Source organism: Pseudorca crassidens, chromosome 12, assembly GCF_039906515.1.
Source record: "Pseudorca crassidens isolate mPseCra1 chromosome 12, mPseCra1.hap1, whole genome shotgun sequence".
NCBI classification, from domain to species: domain Eukaryota; kingdom Metazoa; phylum Chordata; class Mammalia; order Artiodactyla; family Delphinidae; genus Pseudorca; species Pseudorca crassidens.
The window spans coordinates 34,048,963-34,061,058 of record NC_090307.1 but is presented as its reverse complement, the minus strand read 5'-3'; the positions used below and the strand labels follow the sequence as shown (position 1 = coordinate 34,061,058).

The 12,096-nt window shown below is 35.9% G+C and overlaps 1 non-coding gene across 1 annotated transcript; it reads right to left on the bottom strand.

Moving 5' to 3' along the window:
• Positions 1-2,957: 2,957 nt before the first annotated feature.
• Positions 2,958-3,064, bottom strand: LOC137204245 (U6 spliceosomal RNA). Its single transcript, XR_010933483.1, has one exon. It is a non-coding gene; the product is annotated as a U6 spliceosomal RNA (small nuclear RNA).
• Positions 3,065-12,096: the final 9,032 nt, after the last annotated feature.

Here is a 12,096-nt window from a genome sequence, read left to right as displayed (position 1 = left end):
ATTATTCTAAGATATGGATCCAAAAAAATATTGGTGAGATTTATGTCAAAGAGTGTTCTGCCTCTGTTTTCATCCAGGAGTTTTATAGTATCCAGTCTTACATTTAGGTTTTTAATACATTTGGGGTTTATTTTTTTATATGATGTTAGAGAATGTTCTAATTTCATTTTTTTTTACATGTATCTGTACAGTCTTCCCTGTACTATTTATTGTAGAGACAGTCTTTATCTCCATAGTATACTCTGACCTCCTTTGTCATAGATTAATTGACCATATTGACCATAGGTGAGTTGGTTTATTTCAGGGCTTTCTATTCTGTTCCAATCATTTATATGTCTCTGTTTATTCCAGTACCATACAGTTTTGATGACTGTAGCTTTGTGATATACTCTGAAGTCAGGAAGCCTGATTCCTCCAGATGCATTCTTTTCTCTCAAGATTGCTTTGGCTATTCAAAGTCTTTTGTAGTTCCATACAAATTTTTAAATCTTTTCTTTTAGTTCTGTTTAAAATGCCATTGGTAATTTGATAGGAATTGCATTGAATCTGTAGATTGCATTGGGTAGTGTAGTTATTTTAAAAATATTGATCCTTCCAATCCAAGAACACTGTGTATCTTTCCATCTGTTTGTGTCATCTTCAATTTCTTTCAACAATGTCTTATAGTTTTTGGAGTACAGGTCTCTGGTCTCCTTAGGTAGGTTTATTTCTAGGTATTTTATTTTATTTTTGATGGAAAATGGGACATTTTCCTTAATTTTTCTCTCTTATCTTTAGCTTTTAGTGTATAGAAATGCAACAGATTTCTATATTAATTTTATATCCTGCAACTTTGCCAAATTCATTGATGATCTCTAGTAGCTTTCTTGTAGCATTGTTAAGATTTTCTATGTATGTTGCCATGTCATCTGCCAACAGTGACAGTTTTACTTCTTTTCCAACTTAGATTCCTTTTATTTCTTTTCTTTCTCTGATTGCTGTGGCTAGGAATTCCAATACTGTGTTGAATAAAAGTGGCCAGACTGGGCATCCTTGTCTTCTTCCTGATCTTACAGGTGATGTTTTCAGCTTTTACCACTGAGTATGATGTTAGCTGTGGGTTTGTCATATATAGCCTTTATTATGTTGAGGTATGTTCCCTCTATGCCTACTTTCTGGACAGTTTCTATCATAAATAGTTGAATTTTGTCAAAACACTTTTGTGTATCTATTGAAATCATCATATTGTTTTTATTCTTCAATTTGTTAATGTGCTGTATCACACCAATTGATTTGCAGATATTGAAAATTTCTTGCATCTGTGGCATAAATTCCACTTGATCATGGTGTATGATCCCTTTAATGTGTTTTTGGAGCTGGTTTGCTAGTATTTTGTTGAGAATTTTTGCATCTATATTCATCAGTGATATTAGCCTGTAGTTTTCTTTTTCTGTGACATCTTTGTCTGGTTTGTTATCAGGGTGATGGTGTCCTCATAGAATGAGTTCAGAAGTGTTCCTTTCTCTGAAATATTTTAGAATAGTTTTAGATGGATAGATGTTAACTCTTCTCTAAATATTTGGTAGAATTCACTTGTGAAGTCATCTGTCTTGGACTTTTGTTTTTGGGAGTTTTATATTACTGTTTTTGATTCAATTCAGTACTGATAATTGGTGTGCTCATATTTTCTATTTCTTCCTGGTTCAGTTTGGGAGATTGTACCTTTCTAAGAATTTGTTCATTTACTCTAGGTTGTCCATTCTATTGGTGTATAATTGCTAATAATAGTCTCTTACAATTTTTTTATTTCTGTGGTGTCAGTTGTAACTTCTTTTACAGTTTTGATTTTATTGATTTGGACCCTCTCTTGGTGAATCTGGCTAAAGGTTTATCAATTTTTTGTGTTACTGTCAATTTCTCCTTTTATGTTTGTTAATATTTGTATTATACACTGAAGTGCTTCTGTGTTGAGTGCATGTATATTTACAATTATTATATCTTCTTCTTGAATTGATCCCTTGATGATTATGAAGTGTCATTCTTTGTCTCATAAAAGTCTTTATTTAAAAGTTTATTTTATTTGATATAAATACTGCTACTCCATCTTTCTTTTTATCTCCATTTGCATAGAATACCATTTTTCCATCCCCTCACTTTCAGTCTGTATTTGTCTTTAGATCTGAAGTGTGTCTCTTGTAGATAGCATATATACTGGTCTTGTTTATGTACCCATTCAGGAAGTCTTTGTCTTTTAGTTGGAGCATTTAATTTGTTTACATTTAAAGTAATTATCTATACGTGTATTCTTATTTACACTTTGTTAATTGTTTTGGATTTGTTTTTGTCAGTCTTTTTTCTGTTTCTCCTTTTTTTTCTCTTCTCTTGTGGTTTGATGACTATCTTTATGTCTTTATATCTATTATAGATTTTTGTTTTTCAGTTACTGTGAGGCTTTGGTATAGCAGTCTATATATATATATATATATATATACACACACACATGAATGCTTTAGTTTTCTGATCTCTTAATTTCAAAAGCATTTTAAATCTCCTGCACTTGTCCTCCCCTCCTGTCATGATTCCTGGTTTTGATATCATATTTTACATGTAATTATTTTGCATACCCCTTAAGTGCTTATTGTGTATACAGATAATTTTACTACTTTTGTCTTTTAACTTCCCTACTAGTTTGTGTGTGGATGATTTCTTACCTTTACTATAGGTTTGCCTTTACCATTGAGATTTTCCATTTTGTAATTTTCTTATTTCTAGATGTGGCCTTTTCTTTTCTACCTAAATAAGTTCCTTTAGCATTTGTTGTAAGGCTGGTTTGGTGGTGCTGAATTCTTTCAGCTTTTGCTTGTCTACAAAGCTTTCAATTTCTCCATGCAATATGGATGAGAGTCTTGCTGGATATTCTTGGTTGTAGGTTTTTCCCTTTCATGACTTTAAATACATTGTGCACTCCCTTCTGGCCTAAAAATGTGGAATGCTTCACAAATTCACATGTCATTCTTGTGCAAGGCCCATGCTTAACTTCTCTGTATTGTTCCAATTTTACTATATGTGCTGTTGAAGTGAGCACTGATGCGATTTATTTTTTATAATATTTAATTTTTCACACCAATAGTTTGAAGAGTGACAGTTATACTGATATATTTATGTGTGTGTACATGTGTGTGTGTGTTAGAGACAGAGCTGGACTGAAGCAAAAAGGTGAATGAAGTAGATAATAGTCTGTTGGTGTGAGTTTTGTGTTGCATTCTTACCTCCTACCCTGCTTTTGTGACCAGCATCCCTTTACTCCCCTTAATAATCCTTTTACCTTGGGGACTCTGATTCCTTTGTTAAATCCTGTATGTCCAGAGTTCCCAGTAGGCTACTTAGACCTGAAAATGATGAATGGTCTAGGTACTCTTTTTTTTTACTGATAAAAATTCACATATTCTTTGTCCTTTCCACCACAGTCCCTTCTGCTCTGCTTTTACAACTGGCAACAAGATTATATGACAAATATATTTATGCTCTTGACATTTTAATAGAAGACTAAATTTTGTACTTTCTAACATTTGTATTTAATAGTATATGGATGGCTTGAAAGAACAACTTCACTTTTGCCATCCAAACCCAAATAGTAACTCTAATTGGGAAACCTTAGGCCAAGTGGAAGTGTTCAAATGTAACCTTACAGTAGACGATTTAGGCCAGGTAGATGTTAGAACATTCTCTAGTAACATGTAAACAACCAAACTAGAAGAACTACAACTTTAATTTTTATAAATATAGTTCAAGAGGCTTAGTCTTAGTTGGTGCATGTGTAACAGGGATCATTTTGTTTTAAAATATGTTTAGGTATATTCTCCTATCTTGAAATTTTTCTTGATCCATGGCTTTTTACCCTTTCTTAAAAAATATGTACCAACTTTATTGAGATGGGGTTTTCATATTTTTTACAATATTATATAAAGTTACAGGTGTACAACATAATGATTTACAATTTTTAAAGTTTATACTCCATTTATAGTTATTATAAAATATTGGTCATACTACCTGTGATATATAATATATCCATATAGCTTATTTGTTTCATGCATAGTAGTTGTACCTGTTAATCCCCCACTATCAACTAGCCCCTCCCCCTTCCCTCTCCCTACTGGTAACCACTAGTTTGTACTCTGTACCTGTCAGTCTGTTTCTTTTTGTTACATTCACTAGTTTGTTTTTTTTAGATTCCACATATAAGTGATGTTGTACAGTATTTGTCTTTCTCTGACTTATGTCAGTTAGCATAATACCCTCCAAATCTATCCATATTGTAACAAATGGCAAAATTTCATTCTTTTTTATGGCTAAATAGTAATGCATTGTATATGTATACCATATCTTCATTATCCATTCATCTGTTGACAGACACTTAGGTTGCTCCCATATCTTGGCAATTCTAAACAATGTTGCTATGAACATTAGGGTGCATGTATCTTTTCAAATTTATGTTCTTGTTTTTATTTTGAATGTACACCAGGATGGAATTGCTGAGTCATACGGTATCTGTATTCCTATTTTTTGAGAAACTATCATAATGTTTTCCACAGTAGCTCCACCAATTTATAATCCCACCAACATTGTATGTGTTCCCTTTTCTCTACATTCTAGCCAACATTTATTATTTGTGGTCTTTTTGATGATAAACGTTCTGACAGGTGTGAGATGATACATCATTGTGGTTTTAATTTGCATTTCTCTGATGAATGATGATTAATAATGAATATCTTTGCATGTGTGTTTGGCCATCTGCATGTCTTATTTGGAAAAATGTCTATTCAATGTGTACCACTCACTGAACAGAAGCTCCCTAAAATAAGAAACTCATTTCTCATCTTTGACAATCAAATTCTGTTTTCTTATTTACTTTAGGTGCCAGCCTGTTGTTGAAGGGTTACTTAGAGAAAGAATAAGTAAGTAGCCTACTCCCCTTCCACCAGATGGCTTGTGGAAGAGAGACAGTAACAATGCATATGGGTCATAGAGTAGCATCCTCTTCCTAATCCTCCACTCTATGCCTTCCAAGCCAACTAATGGGAGGTTGCTTACAAACAATCACAAGGAAGTTTGAAAACACTGGGGCTAGTGACCGAATTTCCCACAGTTATGAACACACTTACTGTTTACATTATGTCTCCATTCTGATTGGTCTTTATTTATATTTCACTTTTAAGGAATGCTAGGAGTAAACTGGACTCCCTGGGGCAGCCCCACATGAGCTAGACAGAGGTGGTGGCAGAGAGCTGTAACAGCTTTATTGAGACAATGCTCAGGAGTCCCCATGGCCTACGTGTGACATGCAAATAATACCAAAGAGAGTCAAAAGTACTGGCAGAAATGGACTGGAAGCGATCTGGTGTAACAATAAAGAGACTGTGTTGAGAAGGACCTTGAGACCCAAAGGCAAAGGGACCAGTTCATGTATTCCAGTAGAAAGTGCCTATTTATCATGGGCCCACTTGCCTGTCTTTGACATACCTCTGAGTAAACCAGTCTAATAAACAGAATCAAATGGTTACCAAGGGCTGGGGGGAGGGAGAAATGGGGAATTACTAATCAAATTGCACAAACTTTCAAGCAAGAAGCTCTAGAGATCTGATGTACAGCATTGTACTTATAGTTAGCAATAATATATTGTACACTTAAAAATTTGTCAATAGGGTAGATCTCATGTTAAGTGTTCTAATGACAATTGAATAAATTAAAAAAAAAAAAAAGAATCAGGCCGGACCCTTGGTTAAAAATATCAAAAACGATACAGAGGATACTGTAGGACTTAGAAGATGAGAGGAGGAAATTCTACTGTCATGAGGTCGCATAAGCCACACCTTTCCCCCACACTCAGGTGCAATTTTGGATAGGACAGTGAACAGGGCAGAACTTTGAATGAAAACAACTGGCCTAAGTGTCCCATGCAGAAGTTGTGTTATTTAAATATGTTTCTTAAATTATTGCCTTAGCTTAGCACTGAATTACTGGATTAAACCAAAATTCAGTTCCTCCTCACCCCAGCTACCCATCAGTCAAGGACGCATGAGAAAGAATAGATAAGTTGTAGAGAAATAAAACAGCTGTGAATAATGCTTGGCTCTAGCTGTCCATGTTTTTTTCTTATTGGCATTTTCTACACAAGTTCCAAGGCTCATTATAAACTGTCATTTGTGTACAATCTGGCAAATTATTTTATTATGGGGACCCACCAGACCAGTTAATTAAAAATACATAAAATAGATGATATATTTCTAGAGAGCAGAAAATGTATTTGGAATTGCATAGTACCTCTCCAACACACACACATGCATGCACACACACCCAGTGGTATCTAGAAAAGTGCTTGCACATAGCTCGCATTTTGTCACTATTTGGTAAATTGTCTTGGGTGACTACATATTTGTTTACAATGCACATGGATGCTTACTGTTTCATAGTTTCTTGACACTCCTTTGGCTATGTAGGTATGTACACATTGTGCTTTTCTTCTTCAAGCTTTGAGATTGATTGAGGTATCCTAGGTCTGGTTAGAAGTTTTCAGGGATAGTGATCAGGTATGAGATCTTGGAATTTAGGTCATATCAAAGAGAGTGAGTCAATAGTCTTTGGGCAAAGATAACTAGGTTTTATTCTTCTAGAACATTTACTTCCTTTTAGCAGACTGGCTTAAAAGAATACTTAAAGTCTGCCTCTCTCTGCTGGTGATAATTATTTCAAATTCATGCAGTTTCACTGAGTGATCATTTACAGACCTCCTTCCTTCCACAGGATGAAACGGTTGGACTTGGTAACTGTTCCACAATCTAAACCTCTCTAAGAATTTCTAAACCATGTAAATTATTTATCAGGACTCGAAAAGTATAAAGAGAAGGAACAAGAGAGAAATGAGATACAAAACTTTAGAGCCAAAGGCAAGGAAGCTGACAGTAAAATAAAATTTACAAAGACTTTTAGTTGTTTAAAGAAAGGTGTCAGACACTACTTTTATTCATAGATAGGGAAGTCATCAGATTTTCAAAGATGTCAAACACTACTGTTATTCATAGATAGGGCAGTCATCAGGTTTTCAAAGATGTAGGTCTGTCATATGAAACTAGGTGCCAACTACTCTGTTTCTTAGATTGCATCTTCTAGCAAACAGAACAATCTAATGGACTGCAGTATGCACAGAGTCTTCCCAAACTTGGAAGAGTTCCAGGGGTCAGGGTAGCTGAGGGAGAAAAATAATGTACTAACCCATTTTATCAGTATAAAAGCAGAGTATTAAACATTTAGAGCAAAGGAAACGAGGAAGTAAAGACCAGCTCTATGGCTATAAGAATCTTGTTATTTTTATATCATCTCCACATTTTAAAAAAAATATTTTGGTTTTTCTCCTTACTTATGAATACCTTAGAATGAAAAGATATAGTGGATTTGATTTTAGAGGTAATATGGGACAGGGAAAACTCGGTAGATTGTGCCCTACTCCGTAGAAGATGAGGGTTGAGAAAAATCCAAAGGGACAGAGTAGAAGCAGTTAACAAGTGAATAAATGCAAGCTGATTGCCTTGATCCCAGAGCTTAGGAATAAGAACAGTGAAGTCCATGTGGGTTTGAGAAAGGCCTTGGCCCCAAGCAATAAAAGGATCCATAAGTACAATATTCTGAAAGGCTAAGATTTTAGTCCAGTGGTTGAAAAATGACAATCTCTATTCTTTCTTGCTGTAGCTATATTACGATATAAAATGTGTCTTCTTATCTACAAATTTATAATCCCATTTTTATTCCACAAGTGAGTCTTCTAAGTAGTGTTAAACAACCTTGATTCATTCCTGCATTCTCAGAGATTATCCAGTGCCAGAAGCATTGTGAATAAAATAATAAGTGCTTGCATGTTTAATGATAACTCTGGCCTTAGTCCTTCCTTTTCTCTAATTTATGATAAAAACTGTCCCCAACCCATGAAGATTAGTTTGATGGATTCCACCTCATGTTTAGCTGTCTGTTCTTTATGTTTTTTATTTTAACTCTGGTCTATTAAACAGTCAGAACTGTTATTTCTGGTAAGGTACTTTCTGAGTTTGAGTTTGAACACACCACTTAGCACAATGGGATAAATAAGTATATGGACAATTTCATTTACAAAATGATCCATTTTAAAACAAACAAGAAAAAAGCCCTCTAACTGATGGTGTTTCATCATTTCAGTAAGAAGAGATAGAAAATTTTGGCAACAAACGGAGAAAACAGGGTCTCTGGAGTCAAGAAGCCTCTTGCCTTGCAGGTGGTCTTAACTCAGGTTACTCAGTCCTAATAGGGACTCCTTGCTGAGAGGTTTCAGGATGTCCTTTTGGAAGTATGTGAACCATCAGATTCATAGAAGCCTCTCTTACTGTTATAAAAACAGTATCCATTTGCCACAGCCCGGTGACTTCACTGTGATAATTTTGCTGAATCCTGATGGGGCAGAGCACTGTAAATATGGGGATATCTTATTTCAGCCCTCGAATGACCCACAACTAGCTCCTATTATTAATAATTCATCTAAGGTTCATCTCAAGCATTCAAGGAAAAGCAGCATGGCTTTTGCACTTAAGAAAGACCAGGTTGCAGACTCCTGATCTGAATTGTTTCCTGAACTTCTTTATTATTTACTGAGATTCCTGAAATGCAAACAACTGGAGACTTATCAGGCAAAGGCAGATCCCCTGAGCCTTTTATCATTCAGTCTGCAATTCTGAGTATTTTCTCTATAACCAGACAGCATACCAAATGAAGCTAGAGTTTTTAAAGGGAAATGAGGCAATTGGAATGTCAATTTTATTTAGTAATTTATTGTAAAAACTAAACTACATATCTGGCTGATTGACAAAATCCATCCAACTCTTAAGGGCAAAACAAACTATCTCAAGAGGTACAGTTATGCAGATTTTGCTTTTACTTATAGGAAGATATTGAATGTGTGTGTGTGTGTGTGTGTGTGTGTGTGAGAGAGAGAGAGAGAGAGAGAGAGAGAGAGAGAGAGAGGGAGAGAGAGAGAGAGATAGGAAGCAAGTGGTGGAGGGAGAGGGAGAATATTAAAGCTCAATACAATATCTAGAATTGCTTGACTGAAAATATTGAGAGTGAGAGTAAGGGAGTTAGAAGCAAGGATATCATGTCATGTTTTCTCTCTTCTTCAATAAGCCTTTTTAAAATATATATATATATATATATTTAATATCTTTATTGGAGTATAACTGCTTTACAATGGTGTGTTAGTTTCTGCTTTATAACAAAGTGAATTAGCTATACATACACACATATCCCCATATCTCCTCCCTCTTGCCTCTCCCTCCCACCCTCCCTATCTCACCCCTCTAGGTGGTGATAAAGCACCCAGCTGATCTCCCTGTGCCATGCAGCTGCTTCTCACTAGCTATGTATTTTACATTTGGTAGTGCATATATGTCCATGCCACTCTTTCACTTCATCCCAGCTTACACTTCCCCCTCCCTGTGTCCTCAAATCCAATCTCTACATCTGTTTCTTTATTCCTGTCCTGCCTCTAGGTTCTTCAGAACTTTTTTTTTTTTCTTAGATTTCATATATATGTGTTAGCATACAGTATTTGTTTTTCTCTTTCTGACTTACTTCACTCTGTATGACAGACTCTAGGTCCATCCACCTCACTACAAATAACTCAGTTTCATTCATTTTTATGGCTGAGTAATATTCCATTGTATATATGTGCCACATCTTCTTTATCCATTCATCTGTTGATGGACACTAGGTTACTTCCACGTCCTGGCTATTGTAGATAGAGCTGCAATGAACATGTGGTACATGATTCTTAGAACACTCCCTAACATCATACACAAAAATAAACTCAAAACGGATTAAAGACCTAAATGTAAGGCCAGACACTATAAAACTCTTAGAGGAAAACATAGACAGAACACTCTATGACATAAATTACAGCAAGATCCTTTGACCCACCTCTTAGAGAAATGGAAATAAAACAAAAATAAACAAATGGGACCTAATGAAACTTAAAAGTTTTTGCACAGCAAAGGAAACCATAAACAAGACAAAAAGATAACCCTCAGAATGGGAGAAAATATTTGCAAACAAAGCATTAACAAAGGATTAATCTCCAAATCTTACAAGCAGCTCATGCAGCTCAATATCAAAAAAAAAAAAAAAAACCAAACAACCCAATCCAAAACTGGGCAGAAGACCTAAATAGACATTTCTCCAAAAAAGATACACAGATTGCCTACAAACACATGAAAGAATGCTCAACAGCACAAATCATTAGAGAAATGCAAATCAAAACTACAATGAGGTATCACCTCACACCAGTCAGAATGACCATCAAAAAATCTAGGGAAGAGAAGGGAACTCTCTTGCACAGTTGGTGGGAATGTAAATTGATACAGCCACTATGGAGAACAGTATGGTGGCTCCTTAGAAAACTAAAAATAGAACTACCATATGACCCAGCAATCCCACTACTGGGCAAAAACCCTGAGAAAACCACAGTTCAATGAGCCTTTTAACTTCTTCCATAGGCTGTCTTTTCAGTTTCTTTTCCATCAAGGATGGCATGGACTCCTTGTGGATCTCCCTCACTAAGCCATGAAGGTATCATCAGTACAGAATCTGAGGGCTGCAGAGGTCTCAAAAAAAACATGGTTATATTCTTGGGACAGACTCAAGCCTTCTTCCATAGAGACCTAAGGGGACTATATTAAAAAGAGAGAAAGGGAGAGACACTTGATCAAAAAGTATGTTCTCTACCAGTGTTGTAGGCCTTGGTTACATGTAAAAGGCGAGATTTTTTTTTTTTTTTAATTTTTATTGAAGTATAGTTGGTTTACAATGTTGTGTTAGTTGTGTTAGCTTCTACTATACAGCAAAATGAATCAGTTATATGTATACATATATCCCCTTTTTTCTGGATTTCCTTCCCATTTAGGTAACCTCAGAGCACTGAGTAGGGTTCCCTGTGCTATACATTAGGTCCTCATTAGTTATCTGTTTTATACGTAATATCAATAGTGTATATGTCAATCCCAATCTCCCAGTTCATCCCATCCCTTCTTTCCCCCTTGGTATCCATATGTTTGTTCTCTACATCTCTGTCTCTATTTCTGCTTTGTAAATAAGATCATCTATACCAATTTTTCAGGTTCCACGTATATGCGTTAATATACAATATTTGTTTTTCTCTTTCTGACTTACTTCACTCTGTATGACAGTTCTCTAGGTCTATCCATGTCTCTAGAAATGACCCAATTTAATTTCTTTTTATGGGTGAGAATTTTATTTTAAGGGAAGACTCCTATAATTTCTGAACTTGAAGGACAAATGGGAAATCAGAACCTCTGAAAGGGCAATAGAAAAGAACTGATTAAAGAAATTGGAAACCACTCTCGAGACTTCAAAAGAAGTAACATAGCACAGTAGTCAAAAACATGGCTTTAGGGCTTCCCTGGTGGCGCAGTGGTTGAGGGTCCGCCTGCCGATGCAGGGGACACGGGTTCGTGTTCTGGTCCGGGAAGATCCCACATGCCGCGGAGCGGCTGGGTCCATGAGCCATGGCCGCTGAGCCTGCGCGTCCGGAGCCTGTGCTCCGCAACGGGAGAGGCCACAACAGTGAGAGGCCCGCGTACCGAAAAACGAAAAAAAAAAAAAAAAACAAAACATGGCTTTAGGTTAAAACTACTTGGTTTCAAGGCCTAGCTCTACTACTTTTTACCCTTGCAAATCTGACTAAATATCTTAAACTTTTGGTCTTACTGTACTCATCTGTAACATAAGATAATAACACCAGCCCCAGAGGCTCTTTGTCAGGGTTAAATGAGAGCACCTATAAAATATACATTGAAAGTGCTGGGCACAGGTTAAAACTCTATAACTATTAGTTATTATTAGTTGTAGTCTTAAGTGGAGCTCGCAACTCTAGACTCTTAACTGGAGCTCAGCTCCAGGCTGTTAGTTGGCTTCTACTTTGTCCCTCCTATCTTCTTATCCTGGGACTCTGGCTGAAAGAGCACATCTTACCTGGAATATGATGTTCCTAAGATGAAGAACAGGTAGGCAGAAGGTAGAGATAAC